The sequence below is a fragment of the Xyrauchen texanus genome, chromosome 28 (genome assembly GCF_025860055.1).
Source record: "Xyrauchen texanus isolate HMW12.3.18 chromosome 28, RBS_HiC_50CHRs, whole genome shotgun sequence".
NCBI classification, from domain to species: domain Eukaryota; kingdom Metazoa; phylum Chordata; class Actinopteri; order Cypriniformes; family Catostomidae; genus Xyrauchen; species Xyrauchen texanus.
Genome location: NC_068303.1, coordinates 28,214,190 through 28,230,671, shown reverse-complemented (window position 1 = coordinate 28,230,671; position 16,482 = coordinate 28,214,190). Strand labels below are relative to the sequence as shown.

At 40.5% G+C, this 16,482-nt stretch overlaps 1 long non-coding RNA gene across 1 annotated transcript in view; it reads right to left on the bottom strand.

Moving 5' to 3' along the window:
- Window positions 1-1,405: 1,405 nt before the first annotated feature.
- LOC127622304 (uncharacterized) overlaps window positions 1,406-16,482 on the bottom strand; it is a 37,471-nt gene continuing 22,394 nt past the window's right edge. The window contains exon 4 of the long non-coding RNA XR_007967961.1: window positions 1,406-1,698. This is a non-coding gene — a long non-coding RNA (uncharacterized LOC127622304). The remainder of the gene's footprint in view (window positions 1,699-16,482) is intronic.

Sequence of the window (16,482 nt, the reverse complement as noted above, 5' to 3'; positions counted from 1 at the left end):
TTCAGCGGAGGAACTTCGCCGACCCAAGCCACTGCGGGTACCCTGATGGCTACCCTGTACTGGTATAGGTGCTCCACAGGTAAGGCCTCCTGCTCGGACTCCCCTGTGTGTAATTCCACGGTTCTGTCCCCTTACGAGCGGACCCCGTGTCTCCCTTAGGCAGTTACAGCTGCCCGGTCGCCGTGCTGTAGCAACTCCCCCTTTCAAGGCTGGATCTACCACCGCACCATACTTTCCACACGAGCCCTAAGACGGCCGTGTGGCGTGTCTACCACTTTTCCTCCCCAAGAAAAAGGGCAGGTGTGGTCTCCGCGGGGTCTGGGTAAGACCCCTTCCCTATATGCGTGTAAGGGCCCCGGCCGTGATTGCTCTATCGCGAGAAACATAGAGAGAAAGAGGCCCAGCCAGGCTGGCCCGTTCCCATGTTGGCAAACATCGCCTTGTTCCCCTCCCAGGGTAACTAGAAGGATTCCGATGTTCTTATGGGGCACTGGGGAAGAGTGCGTGCAGCCAGGTACAGGCGATGCGCGGCACTGGATGAAATCCCTGCCCGCCTCTGTATCGGCGGTTCACGTTACACGGTTCAGCGCATGGCAAGATTGGAATGGGTCCCCTAGTGTCGCTTCTCCGACACAGCGTGGAAAGGCGACAGAAGGGAACGTTTGGTTACGTATGTAACCTCCGTTCCCTGAGGGAGGAGCGACACGTTGTGTCTTTCCTCCGCCATGTCGCTGAACCGAGCCACTGTTGTGGCGGACCATTTCGGCTCCTCAGAAAAATCCTGAATGAACTCCCGTATTTGCGCCGCTTAAATACCCGTATGTCTGGGGGCGGGACATGCAAATACCGGCTGCCAACTCTCATTGGCCTTTTTTCATAGATCAGAGGTGGATATCGGCGCTCTAGAGAGACCCCTAGTGTCGCTTCTCCGACACAACGTTCGTAACATACGTAACCAAACGTTTGCCGCTTCAAAAATGCAAAATATTCTTCTCATCTGACATGCAAATGTTTCATGTGACTGTGGCATGGGCTATCTCTGGAGCTCCGAAGTGTGCGCGAATTCTGCAGGATTTCCAATATTTGCGCTCCATAGACAGGAGAGCTTAGAGCATGATCACTCACTCAACTCAATTATTTTTTACCCAGGAAAACCCCAAGTGGAGAAAGAAATCAACACAGAATGGGATGACTCCCAAACAGGTCAAGAAAATGAAGAGGAGCTTGTTATTAAAGGTGCAACGTCTGTGGTGTGGGTACACAAAAGCCTGCAAAGAGCAGAAAAATTTAATCAGCAAACTATGTCGCATGACTTTATAATCACTTGTTATACAAGCAATCCTCAAACCACCTCAAAATGAAGCATGTAAAAAAAATTATGAAAGCCAATAAGCCAATCCGCATTAATTTGGTAATTTTTTTATTTAGCAAAAGAAGGGACATTTATTTGATGTTTGTTTTCTTCAAGAAGAGGATTTCTCTGTGGGGGAGTCTTGAACTTTGTCGTCATGTTAGGACTTGTAAAGGAGATATGTTTTGATGGGAAGGCAAGAATGAGAGGCAATGGAAATGATCTGGTGTCCTGCTGCGGGGGTGGTGGCAGGGAGACATCCCTGACTCTGCCTCACAATCAGGAGATGTTCCAGGATTAGTGGGGCGAAACATCTATGATGAGTGGATGATGAGCCCACAGAAGGACTGAAAGGTTTAGGTAAAGACAAACATGTGTTTAAATTGTGAACGTTTAAAGCAAAAGCAAAACTGCCCTCTGCCCTCACATAAAACTAATTACATAGTAAATACAACCACTTTAGGAAATATAACTTGCTGCATAAACAGTGTGTAACAAGTTTTAGATTAGTTCACTCTAAAATTCTACAATAATTTATTCAACATTATGTTATATAAAGCCATAGACCTAGCCGTAGACTAGACTTTATGAATGATAGACTCAGTCACCATTCATTTTCATTGTATGGAAGAAGAAAAAAAGATGCTTTGAAAGTGAATGGGGACTAAGAGGAACATAATACCTAACATCTCCCTTTGTGCTCCACTGAAGAAAGAAAGTCAGTCAAATTGGTTTAAAACAACATGAGTATTGAGTAAATTATGACAGAATTTTAATTTAATTAGTGATCTATCCCCTTAAAGTGCAAACACAAAACACTGTTTTACTCTACTTTTGTCAGATTTAAAAAAAAAAAAAAACAGGAAAGAACTTGATCTCAGGGCAAGGATAGTTGAGGTAATCTTTGACCTCCTGTGACACGAGCATAACTGCAGTGTGCATTTTCTATTTACCTTTTTTAACAAGTATCACCTAAAAAACAAGCAAAATAATAATACTAATATTTTTTTTTTCTAGAGCAAATAATTTTCCTAAAAATGAATGTCAACATATGTGGACAGCAAGACTACATAGCTATAGAAAGTCAGATTTTTTTCATCTAATTGTTTATAACAGTACGTTTCCAGAAGTGTTGGTTAATTCCTGTTTTTGAGATACAGACTATACAGCTGATTTTCTGTAAAGCTAAATAAATAATTCTTATTCAAAGTAATGTCCAGCATCATCCAATCACTGCAAGCATGTTAAAATAAAATGTAGCACTATAAAATTCTGAATCTATATACTGATACCTTTTTCCCATGTCTGCCAAACATGATGAGTGGTCCAAACATCATCTGTAGCCTGATTTTAAGATTGAATGCACTTAGCTGCATAGAAAGCTATAGGATGCTCCCTTGCTCACTATTTAGTGAATTATTTAACCTCCAGTGTGCTGTCTGTCTGCACTGGTCTTAGAACAGTTCAAAATGCAACTTGTTTTCATGCTAACTCCATATACAGAAAGCTAAATTTTTCAGCTTTTGGATGAACGCACTGATTCTCAGTGTAAAAATACACAGTAAATATATAGGAATGCATTTCTTTATGTTAATGAATAGAATTGTATTGCATGGAAATAACTGAATTAAACATAACAAAATTTATATTAAAATTAAGCTAAATGAGTTGAAAGTTATTCAAATTTGAGGAAATGCAGTGCCAGTGTCCACATATGTAGACATTATGTTTATCAGCATGCTGCCTGTTTCAATTGAAACTGACAGCATGCTGTTGTGTTATGTGACTCTGTGCGGCAGAAGTAAACCCTTTTAATGACAGTCTAGATTCTTGTGAACAGTATTCAGTTGGTTTTTATTCATTTAAATTATGCGTTGTATATAGCAAAGCCAAAATACAGTGTCCACGCATGTGGACCGAGGGTCTAAAACTAAAAACACAGAACAAACACAAAAAAATACTACCTTTAAGTAATCTGTCCTACTTTACCTTTTCCTTACTTTATTCTAATTTACTCTACTCTGCCCTACTTTACTTTTCCCTTTCTCTATTCTACTCTGCACTAGTGCACTACACTACACTACTCAACAGTATTCTGTAATACAGTACTTTAACCCATTAATCTATTCTACTGTACTCTATTCGACTCTATACTTTAATTCACCCTACTCTACTTTTCCCCTATTAATTTCCCTACTCTACTGGACTGTAATTTACTCTGTTCTTCCAGTACTTTACTCTATACTTCATCCTACTTTACTTTTCCCCATTTTACTCCAGTCTACTCCACCCTACTCTAATTTTCCCATACTTTATTCTACTCAACTCCAGCCTACTCTACTTTTCATCTATTCTTTACTCTGCTCTGTACTCTACTCAACTGTGTTCTGCTATAATATACCCTACTCTATTCAACTGTACTCTATTCTAGCCTACACTACTTTTCCCATACTCAAATTCACTCCACTCTTCTCTATTCTATTTTGCCCTACTCTGCTTTTCCTCTACTCTATTCTACTATACATTTCCCCAACTCTATTCTACTGGACTCTACTGTACCTTGCTTCACTAAACTCTACTCTGACACACTCAACGTTTACCCTACTTTATTCTACTGTACTCTATTCTACTCTACTTTTCTCAAATTCAAATCTTCTCTGCTCTGCCATACTCTACTTTTCCCCTACTCTTCTAAACTGTAATCTATTCTACTCTACTACCCCTACTTTAAGTTTCCTCATTCTACTCTAATCTACTCCACCCTACTCTACTTCCCCCTCATCTACTCTGCTGTACCATACTCTACAATGACTCTCTATACTCTATCCTACCTTAATCTTCTCAACTCCAATTAACTTCCACATCCTGCTCCTTCTGGTCCTCTTGCAATTTATTGACTTTTTACAGAGATTGCCACGTTTTGAGGAAGTGTCATAAATCCATACTGAAGACCAATGAGCTGAAATGAGAATGTGGGCCTACATTCCTACATGCCAGCAGACATGCAAACACACATACATAAACACTCACTCTAGCAAGCCCTTTCGAAAACATGAGTCTCTTGTGTTTCACAACTGCAGGTTGGGGGAGTTAAAATAACTCCCATGGCATAAGTGGTGGTCCAGCAGCACCATAGAGAGCAACAGGCCCAAGAGAATCTCAGTCAGGTCATCCTTTAAACACAAGCCTTCCCAATAAACCATGTCTAATTTGCTCGGTCTAAAACCAATAAACTGCAGGGTGGAGTCAGCTGATGTTTAATAAGGGGAAGAATTTCTTATTGTAATAAACTGTGTGAGTTTGTGTGTGCTCTTGAAAGTTAGGTTTCTAATTAGTTTGGAATTTCCCAACAACCAGCTTTAGAGCAGACATGGCATAGTGAGGTTTAGGGTTACAGTTGTGACTACATCTGTTGATGACCATTAGACAATTTTTTGTACTTTAAATGCAGTCCCATTGGATTGTAATTACAAATACATATTTTAAAAAGGATGCTGTCTTTTGAACCTGTAGCTATAACAGCACTAAGATTGACTATAACATATTTTACTTAAACATGGCAAGGAGGCCAAATTTATACCTCATGATATTTTAAATTTGACAGTGGCTGGAAATAAAATGTATTGCATGGAGTTGTCCTGAAGCTATGAGATGAAACGGCTGTTGCACAGACTCAGGAAGCAGCTTAGTCAGCACTGTCACATAATCATTCCAAGATGTCCCCAGGAAAATCCAGTGGTCATGCCATTCTCTGGCCGTTTAAAGACCCTGGAGCTCAGGAAACAGAGGTCACACATAGAATGTTGCCTTTTTTAATAACATAAAACATCAACATTGTCAGTTTCTAAGGGTTAATGGATCAGGATATGATACTAAAAGTTTTTGTCATAGTGCAAGATCTGAATAGACTTTCTAGCTGTATTGACAATGTATGCCCATAGAATGGTGAAGCAGGCAATGTAAACATACTGTGGGATCCAAAAATCTTACCACTAGTGAGAATGCTTCTATTTTGCCTTTTTTCTTTCTTGAACTAACTAATCATATTTGTGGAATGAAAGGTTCAAATGAAAATGTACATGAATCTCAGAATTTCTTAGTATATTTGGTGTTTCCAGTTTTTCTATAATGATAGCATGCACTCAAGTTAGCATGGACTTCAAAGTAGGAGTGGGCGATATGGCCAAAAGTTTATCACAATTTGTTTTTCATATAGTTTAATACTGATATATATCACGATATACATTTCATACAATTAATGGTGGACAAAAGGCCTTCCACATGTTTGTTTGACCAAAAGAATGAATGTAAACATAACTTGTTTGTTGACAAGTAAACTCCAGAGGATATTCAACCTTTAAAGTATACTCAGTTTAGGATTTAATCCTACAGGTATGTGTGACCTATTTTCATAAAAATTTTGCCAATTTCAAGCTGGATTGCCAACCGCCAATAAACTTCACAAGAAGAAACACTTAGGATGCTTCTCAATCGGAAGGCTGCAGCCTGGTTAGGCTGGATATCTCTGCTGCCACATCATCAAGCACCATCGAAGGCCATCTCAATTGTGAGGGCACTTGGAAGGCAGCCTCGTTTCTCAGCCTTCGAATGACATATTTTGGAGGATGCATTGGGTGTATTAAGGACATATTTCCCGTATTCTGAAGTATATGCGTTTTCTAAACAAAGTAAAAAATCACATGGGTCTAGGCATATGCTTTGCCATGCACACTTACTAGACAGTCTCGTTCTTATATATATATATTCGAATAGCTAGCTAGCGGCTACCAAGCCTCATTGCCAGCTTCCATCACAGCAGGGCTATGTAGCCGCTAGCCTGGTAATAATTCCAAACTGGCTGAACTTTTCTGAACTACTTGCGTTTTTAGCAAGACGGACCTGATTCGATTACACTGAAATTTATCAACAATAAATAAATATTAATATTGTTTTATCACCCAGCCCTACCTCAAAGTTAGAGCAAAACATGATTATCTATGTTATACCAGCATTATTTGAGAATTTTTCAAAGAAAATCTTGTGTGCTTCAATGGAAACAAGGAAATCTGACTTTTTCAACTAAAGCATTAGCATGGTCCATATCACAAATTTGCTTATACATTTGATTAGTGAATTAGATATAGTGCTGAATATTCATAATAAAAAAATGCACTTGTATGTAGTTCTTCTTCAAAACATGAATCATTTTGTTTTATATCTCTCCTGTTTATAATAAAGGGCTTCGCTGCAGTCATAAATCCTCCAACACAGTGTCTTCTGTCCTTGTTCTAACCTTCTAACACTGAATGCAGCTGTAGCCAACATCTTTTCGGTCATAATTCTCTTTATTTCTCTCTTGTTCTCCACTGCTCAATTTCCTAATGAATGCAGCTGGTTTTTGTTACATGTGAAGAATTCTGAAGAGATTAATGCTTAGGGAATGACCTCACCAAAACAAATGATCTGCACTTCATCAGATTATGCAATTGTTCTACTTCTTGCTTTCAAACTTTTGAACATTCAACAAAGCATAATTTGCTCTACTACAACAAATTATATACTTAAAAATAAAAAAGTAATTTAAAGCTATAATTTCCGGAATGAACATTCTAACATGAACAGCAGACTGTGTTGGTTATCGCAGCATGCAAACTTGCTCCTCTCTGATCTGTTGGTGTTGAGCTTCGACTATCTTCTCCTCTAGATATGACTATGGTGTCCAAGTTTCACACGATTTTTGTTCTACTGACCTAAAGACCTTAAACCTCCATCCAGGCAAGTTTTCACTGAATGTCCAATCTCAGGCCAGATTAGTTGCTCTTTAAGGAAACTGGGCCCAGAGAACAATTCTCTGTGGTGACACACTCAAACAGCTTTTTAAATGCACTTAAAGGCTTAGCAACAGACAGGAAAATAGATATCTAACTAATAAATACTAATCTGAGGCTTTGAGGAAACTCCAGGCATGTTTTATGTGACTTTTGAAGGCTTGTTTATGAGCTAATATTTTGGAGGCCTCTTTCGCAGGACAGGAGATGAGTGAGTCAGAGTTTGTTGATCTCTGATTGATTTAAATGATATATTCCTTCATGCTCCCCATGACTGACAGATCACCACTGTCGCCTGCCTTCACATTAGATAACCACAATGCATTTTGAATTCCATGATTATGTCATCATCACAGGCCACACTAATGCAATCACATGGATTCAATTAACAGAATCTGAATTTCTGGATATGTTATTTGTTGTACAAAGACAACCTTTGACCTTATGTGATACTAATAACATCATGCTTCTCATCTCGAATGCTGAGATAAACTGTTGGCTTATTTCATGAATATTTAGTAGACCATGCTTATGTGGATGCCCAGAACGTAAACTAATTAATATTCATTCAGCCAAGTCCTCACCATAGTGGGATTATTAAATTTCCATATTGTGCAGTAGTATTTAAGGTCTATGGCATTGCAGAAGCACTTGATATTGAGTTGCAATTTCTTTTTTAAACATTTTAATAGAGTTTGCATCACTACCCCTAAAATGCATTTGTGGTTCCTACTGTATATGACTCATATGTGTTTACTTTGGTATTCAATGCACTTAACACTGGAATTGCACTTATAATACATGTTTTATTTATAAATATATATATATATTTGAAACTAGTCCATTGTACTTATATAACTATGATTGTGTTGGTAGTTGTTTAGACATTTCATATTTCACTACCAATCATGGAAATTGTCCATATTTCTGTAATACAGCCTTTTTTTACACCACCATCCAAAAGTCTTACTTAATTTTGGATGTGTGAAACTCACAGAGAATTTAATAAAGAAGATATCAACCAATTAAAAATGTAAAATATGAATAATATTGTCATTACAATTAATTCTCCTTGAAAAAGAAGTCGTTTTATAATGAAATAATCATCTAGATTTGATCCACATATGCATTTAATGGAGGTAAAGTTGCATATGCATTCTAAGGTTAAAATAACTATAGTTGTGTGCATGTGCAATAGTTCTTTCACTTACTTCTATGAATGCATGTGACGTGAAAGGAACATCGAGTAAAACTTCGGGAAACATTTGAGTAGTAAAAATATACTTCTAACTTTAATAGTACTGAGACCAAATGGCATTATTTCACTTACATCTATGCAAATGTAGCATATTTGCCGAGGATCAAAATGGATATGACGTCAAAGGCACAGTAAAGGAGATTTCCGGGGCAAAAACATTTGCTGCACAGTTGTGCTTGTCCAGAATTCTGCACTTTTGGTCAGACATTAGGTGGACAAACAGTTGTAGATGCTAGCCTGATTAAACAGATGCCACATGGACCAGTTGTGTGACATACACTCATCCTCGAAAACCACAAACAAAAAGGTAAAATAAAAACTTTAAATATGTCTTGAAAGGAAACATGGTGCATATTGACCACAATATGATTTCTATGGTGATTATTGACTGCAAAGTGCATTAAATCACCAAAATTATTTAAAAGGACATGAAATAGATATTAGAAACCATTTAAAATATAAACCCTGTTAAATAGACCTGCTTCGAGAATCTGTAGGGTAACTTCATTGGAATGCTGTGATGTAACATCCTACTTTCCAGGAAGGGAGTATTCTAACTGCTATCACCCTCTCTTGACAACTCTTACCCTTCATCTTCATCATCATCATTAATGTGTCAGCACTGAGAGTTATGTCTTATTTTCTTTTGACCGTCATATAATGGAAATTGATGTCCATTCTTCACACATGGAAGTAAACCCTTGTACCGGAGTACATCACAGCATCAGATATTTGGGTTCATAACACATACCATGAGTTATGAAAGCACTAGAGGGTCTCTCTGCCTCTCCCTAAATTTCTTTACATTCTCTGCCTTGATCTCTCATGAGGAGTGCCGTCAGCCAGCATGTGCTGGGTGGCATGGCAGGACCCGGAGCAATAGGGTAACAATTTATCAAGGCAGCATGGAATTAAGAGCATTCCCGCTAGTAAATGTTCAGTGGAGGAATGTAGTCTTGCTGTGGCTAATATGGTAGTTCATGAGAGTTTACTGTCTGCTTCAAGAATGAACAGTGCATTTGTGATCTTTCAGGACAGCACTGATAAAGCAAATACAGTGGTCGCGAATGGTGTTTTGATTCAAGAATCGTTTATGCCAGTTTTGCCTCATGCAACCTGCGATAAAAAATAATGCAGTCAAATGTTCCACCATTAATCTCAAATAAAGAAAGTGCAGCTGGGTTGTAAAATGCCAATGTTAAAACATGTAGTTTCTTTTAGGGCCACAGTCCAGAAGAATATAGCTCCAACTCTAATTTAGCACACCTGAAGCAGCTAATCAAGGTCGTCTGGAGTGCTTGAAGATTACAAGGAGCCATTTTGTAGCAGGGCTGGAACTAAATTCTGCAGGGCTTTGGCCCTCCAGAAACCGAGTTTGACACCCCTGATCTAAAACTTATTTCAAGTTTAGAATTTATCATTTTGATTATGTGGTTTCGCCACATAAGGATTGATGGAATGCTTTGGTTTTGGACAAGAAGCCCATTTAATTCGGTCTTGTCCTTGAAGAAGGGAGCAGGGAGTTGTTGGGCAGAATACGAATAGTTTGAATACAGTACCATAGAATGAAAATGTGGGCACAGGGCATTTGCAAGTTGTAGCGAACACAGATACAGAAAAGGAAAGTCAGATAGAAAACATAATGAAAGTCAGAGTATGGTGATGAGGAGTTGGAAGATAGTCAGATGAATTCAAATACAACACATAACATTGAGGTGAATTATGCGATACCAAAACACCTACTGAAAATGAGAACAAAACGATCAGACAAACATAAGAGGAAAAAGGAGCACAATAAATACAGGTAGGGCACATGAGGAACAGGTGAAGACAATTAACATAACAAGGACTAAACAAGGGAGAGTTATGAGGGTATCGAGGAGGTAGACAAACACAAAGCCATGTGCTAACACACAAGACAAAAAAGGACATGAGTGCTTATGGTGATGAAGGACCAAACACAGCCATGTGCACTTACACAACACACAAGACTGATAGAAGAGCGCATGGCAAGAGGATCGAACCCAAAGTTATGTGCTCACAAAAGACAAGACATTGAGCATGAGTGTCTGGATTCCAAACCAGAACAGAAACCAAACTAGATCAGAACCCAGACACCACTAAAAACATGACTGTACATGAAAGTCCTGACAAACATAGGCATAGACATCACTAAAAACGAGGTTGTTTTTTTGGTGTTTTCTTCATGTTTTTCGCCCTTGGGGCGGGTCTAGCTGTTCTTCGCTGATTGTTTTATGTCTTTTGTTGTTGCCGGCTGCCTTTGATGTCCTCTTCCGTTTATTTGTTTTTTCATCTGAGCTATCCAATACTGCGGTCGCCCAGTTGTTAAAATGTTTATGTTCACCATAAATATTAAAATTTACTTCCGGAAAATCAAAATAGTCTGTCATTTTTTTTACTCTTGAAGTTGAAGTTGATTTGTCGCTGTCACTTCTTGTTATGAATTGTATCCTATTTTCCGTTATTACAGTTGACTACGCGAAGTGATATGGAACTGTAATGCGGTCAAGACCTGCCTGGAACTACTTTAGCCGTGGGTTTCCCTGAAAATAATTGCACACCTTAGAACGTTCTCAACCAATCAGAATCAAGCATTCAACAGCCCTGTAGTATAAGGCAATTTAATAGCTCATTTCTTCAAGATAAGAATTTTAAGCAAATATTTAGTTTTAGTTTTTTTTCTGGGGTAAAATGAAGTTAAAGCAACATTGTTTTAGTTCCCTATCAAAAAAATATGCTTTGATGCTGCACTGATTTAGCACTTTGGGAACATCTTTAGGAGTGACCAGCTGTGAATATGTGTGCAACACGTCAATGAAATTGACTAGGATTTATAGCCTCTGCTGGTGACATCATTGGATTCACCTGTAGCAGGGCTATTAATAGATGTGCCACAGGTGCATCGTCAGATCTTTTGTCTTCAGATGATTCTGTGTGTGTTGTGCTTATTGACTCTCAGAATTTTCTACTTTCCACTATTAGGAGTTAGAATGGTTAGGCAGTGCGCAGAAACCTTTCTCTTTCACTTTTCTTTAAAATAAAAAGAAGAAAAACAATGACTGATAAACAAAGCAAGCGGTGTGTGTTCCCATGTTTACGCTCTATGGCTGAAATGGACACACACCAGTTTTGTTTTGTGTGTTTGGGGGAAGAGCATGCTGCTCTTGCATTGGGGCAGGGCTGGTGCAAGCATTGCAATCTGTTAACAGTCAAAATGCTTTGCACTCGTCTTGCTTACTTCCAAGAGCCAGCGCCCTTTCTTACATCATGGGGCTCTTGCATAGATCTGGCTGAGGAGCGAGAGACGGGTCCGTCCTTATCGCTCACTATCTCCCCAGATCCAGCTGATCCTTCTAGTAAGCCTGAAGCATGCTTCGGTGCCTCTTCGGTTCAGGAGGGGGACGCTGAACCTCAGAATATTCCATGCACAATAATAAAGCAGCTGAGAAATTACTCGAGGTGGTTACTCGGGCTGTGGCCACGCGAACAAGAGACCCCCCCAAATGCTCCAAACTTGAAGACAGATTTTGAAGACAGGAAAAAAAAAGGAAAGGAACGCTATATCAGTCCCTTCCTTTCTTTGATGACCTCCATGACGAGCTCTCTCGTTCATGGAGGAAACCTTATACTTCCCATGTGTTCGTGCCCTTGACGTAGAAATTTTAGAATATCGTGGGTGCCGAGGCATGGGGTATTCAGTGATGCCGCCGGTAGAAGATATACTTGCGGGTTATCTCTCGCCTGGCTCGGCATCATCACTAAATAGACCCACTCTCCCCACAAAGCCGTGCAGGACCACCTCCATGCTTGTGGAGAAGACTTATCAGGCAGCAGCTCAGGCTGATGCTGCCCTGCAGACTATGGCAGAGTTACAGGCATAACAGGCTGATCTGTTGAAGGACCTGAGTGGTCGCCATGTTCGACGAAGAGGCTTTCTCTGAGCATCGTCGAGCCATGGATCTGTCTCTCTATGTGACCAAGCAGACGGCTCGTGCCATTGGCCGGTCTATGTCTGCTTTAGTCAGCACAGAGAGACCCTTATGGCTCAACCTGTCGGGCATCAGAGACGAGGTCAAAGTTTTCCTTCTCGATGCCCCGGTTTCGCCTTCTGGCTTATTTGGTGACGCTATGAATATAGTCACCAGGTTCCAGGAGGCAAAGAGTCACGAGGAAGCCTTCAGCAATTCCTTCCTCGCCGCATTCCCGTCGGCCACCCAGCCCCGCCCTGGTCCTTCTAGAAGGGAGGCTCAAAAACAAAGTATGGCGAGTCGTGCTCCCCCTCGTAGAGACTGGGGGCCAACTTGTCGCCCTCAGCAGCCCCCAAAGCAAGACCTCAGGGCAGTCATTTCTAAGAAAAAAAAATCTGACGGTCTTGCGCCCAGCCTTGTGGGCGTAGCCCCCCTCAGGTCGGGGAACCTGTACCTTCCCGATACCCCCACGAAACCTCTCCATTCCCGCCGCCTTCCAGCAAAATGTTGGGTGTTCCATTGCTTCCTGCCTTAGTCCAAGATGCGGAATACTCGACATACCCTCAATCGGAAGTGTCAAAATTGATACCCATCTCAGAGAACCTGGCAGCGTGGAAGCTACTGCCAGGTGTTTCTATGTGGGTTCTAAGAACATTAGAAAAAGGCTACAGAATTAAATTTGATCGCCATCCTCTGCGTTTCAACGGCGTGCTCTCCACTACCATTAAACCGGAAACATGCATGACTACTGTGGAAAGAATTGCAAAATCTCTTGGTCAAAGGGGCCAGAGAACATGTTCCCCTTCCAGAGAAAGAGTCAGGTTACTACCAGGATACTTCCTGGTTCCCAAGAAGTGTGGGGATTGTGTCCGATTTTAAACCTTCGAGGCTTGAATTGCTCAATCAGGGCATTCGAGTTCAAGATGCTAACTGTCAAGACGGTCATGTCTCAAATCCAACATCACGATTGGTTGGTCACGATTGATCTCATGGATGCATATTTTCATATAGAAATTCTGCCACAACACAGGAACGCGAAGCTTTCCAATATCAGGTTCTTCCATTCGGCCTAGCCCGTCACCCCGCACATTCACAAAATGCATGGATGTAGCACTGGCTCCTCTGCGACTCCAGGGCATCCGCATTCTGAATTACGTAGATGAATGGCTGATACTAGCACGGTCACAAGAACTGGCAGTTCAGCACAGGGATATCAACTTAGCTCTTCTGGTTTCTCTGGATCTGAAGCTCAACGTCAAATAGAGCGTTCTCTCTCACACTCAGGAAATTACCTATCTGGGCGCTGTATGGAATTCAATCATGATTCGGGCACAATTGTCTCCCGCTCGAATCGTGTCCATTCAGAACACCATGAGCAAAGTCAAGCTAGGCAAAGGTTGCTCTGTTCGTTAGTATCAAACTAGGTCTCATGGCATGATCCTCGGTGATCCCTTTGGGCCTTCTGCACATGAGACCATTTCAGTTGTGGCTCAAAGCTAGGGAATTTCATCCAAAGGCCAGTGGTCGTCCAGCTCAAGGGGAATGGGAGGGTCATCAGCTCGATTGGCACATGAACTGCCTCAAGTTGATGGCAGTATTTATGGCTCTGAAATACTTCCTCCAGTATTTGAGAGGCTGCCATGTCCTGGTGCGGGTGGACAACACAGCAGTAGTTGCTTACATAAAGCATCAAGGAGGTCTACATTCACGCCAGCTCAACAGACTGGCACGGCAGATTCTCCTTTGGGCCCAGGGCAAGCTCCTGTCAATCAGAGAAGTTTATATCCCTGGATGCCTGAATGTAGGAGCAGATTTACTGTCCAGACAGAAAATACCGACGGGGGAGTGGAAACTCCACCCCCGAGTTAGTGGAACAAATCTGGGTGAGATTTTACAGAGCGGAAGTGGACCTCTTCGCCTCCCAACTTAATGGATTACCCTCTTTTTATACTGGACTTTTTAAAGTTTGGGGTCTTTTTAAAAACAGAGGTTGGACTCAAGTTCTCTTTTTTGGCTACTGGAAGAGCCTCTGATCAACAGAGGTCGTCTTGATGTGGAATCTCAGAATACACCAGTATTAATGCACGTGTTACACTCCACAAAAACGTTCAAATTGCAACAAGTTGTGGATGTTGTGGGGCTAATTTCAGCAATATAAAAGCTATGACTGCCCATTAAAAAACAACATTCTTTGCGACAAGTTAAAAAGGTCATGGACTTGTTGAAATATAATTTGAATGATGAGGAGAAAGGGTTGTTCTTCTACGGTGATATTAGTATGAAAGCAAATGTGGGAATTTGATTGTACTTATATGATAAGTAAATTGGTTTCTGTTGTATTTGGGAGTATAAAGATGTATTTTAATAAAGTTGTGGTTAAAAATCTCTCTCTCTCTCTCTCTCTCTCTCTCTCTCTCTCTCTCTCGCTCTCTCTTTATCTCTGCAGGAGCAGTTATTGTTTCCAAATTTCAAAAGCTTTTTTTATGGTTAGATTTATACCATATGGATTTGCAGTGGCGTCTTTACCCACTAAATATATATAGTGGTATTAACTTCTCTGTTTCTAGAATTTTTAAACCCACAGGTGCATATATTACATCAGTGCGTTTTATTCAGAATGGACAGGTTTGCATAAATTTATTGATGCAGTTGGGTACGTGATCATTTAACAGGCATCATGGCAGTTTAAAAAAACTTTGTACAGTGAATCTTGATGAAATGTATTTCCCCTGCATGTGCATTTGCAGAGTGTCTTGTTCTTGGCCTTAGGCTATGGCAGTGTTGTGCTCTGGGGTATAAAGCAGTTTAAAGCATGTCTTGGCAGAGTTCTGCTTCCCCTAGAGGGTCTTTTTTTTGACTGCCCACTCTAAATCATACACAGCACGGCCCCAAAGACCCTCTGTTTGTTATTTCAAGGGAATTGATGGCTGTTAGTGTGGACATGGATCACTCCCTGTGTCTGTGTGTGTTTGTATGACTGATATCAGCATCAAAACAGGCAAAGCATTTTGTGATGAAAACTGATTATTATTGCCTAGGGCTGCACAATTAATTTAGTAAATAATTTAGATCACAATTAACTTATCGGGAAAAGTGTCAATTACATCATTCCATTTAGGTGTACTCCCGTCAGACTGATCTTGTTTTAGCTATAGTAAGTCGAAAGTTCTTTTGCTGAAATCGCTCTGTGCTTACCAAAATGCAAACTACTGCCCCCGTGGCTGAAGGTGGAAGTGTTGTTGACACAAAAGCGAGTTGTAAAGCAAGCTGTATGTATAGTTGTGAAAGATGTAATATAGATTCACTGAGCACTTTATTAGTAACACCTGTACATCTACTTATTCATGTGATTATCTAATCAGCCAATCATGTGTCAGCTGTGCAATACATAAAATCATTCAGATACGGGTCAGGAACTTCGGTTAATGTTCACATCAACCATCAGAATGCAGAAAAAATTTTGATATCTGTGATTTCGACTGTAACATGATTGTTAGTGCCAGATGGGCTGGTTTGAGTATTTCTGTATCTGCTGATCTCCTGGGATTTTCATGCACAACAGTCTCTAAAGTTTACCTATGGCACTTTTCCACTGCACGTTATGGTTTGACTCGACTCTGCTAGCTTTACTTTTCTGAGCTTGCTTTTCCACTGCAGTTTAGTGCCGCCTCAATGTGGGTGGGATTATAGGCTGATCGTCATAGTTCCACTGCCTCTACTGCCGTGACATCATCTTAAATGTGACACAAACATTACTGACCATAAACAATATCATTGTGCTGCATAAAGCAGTTGTTGCATGGTGATTTTACAAAAGTGTAACAGTTAAATTGGCCTGGTTGTTTTAGAAGCAAGCTTTCCAGTAGCTAGTCAACTAAATAAAGTGAAGCTTTCAAGCAGAATATAGAGTTAATGTAACAAAACGTACCATCCTCCATTGTGGACCCCAACAATGCCGTGGCCGAGTCCAGGGCACTCTCCCTCCCATTGCTCGCCGATCTTTTGCCATAGATAGCGTCCATTTGGTCAAACAACTTCCACTTTCTTCCACATTCT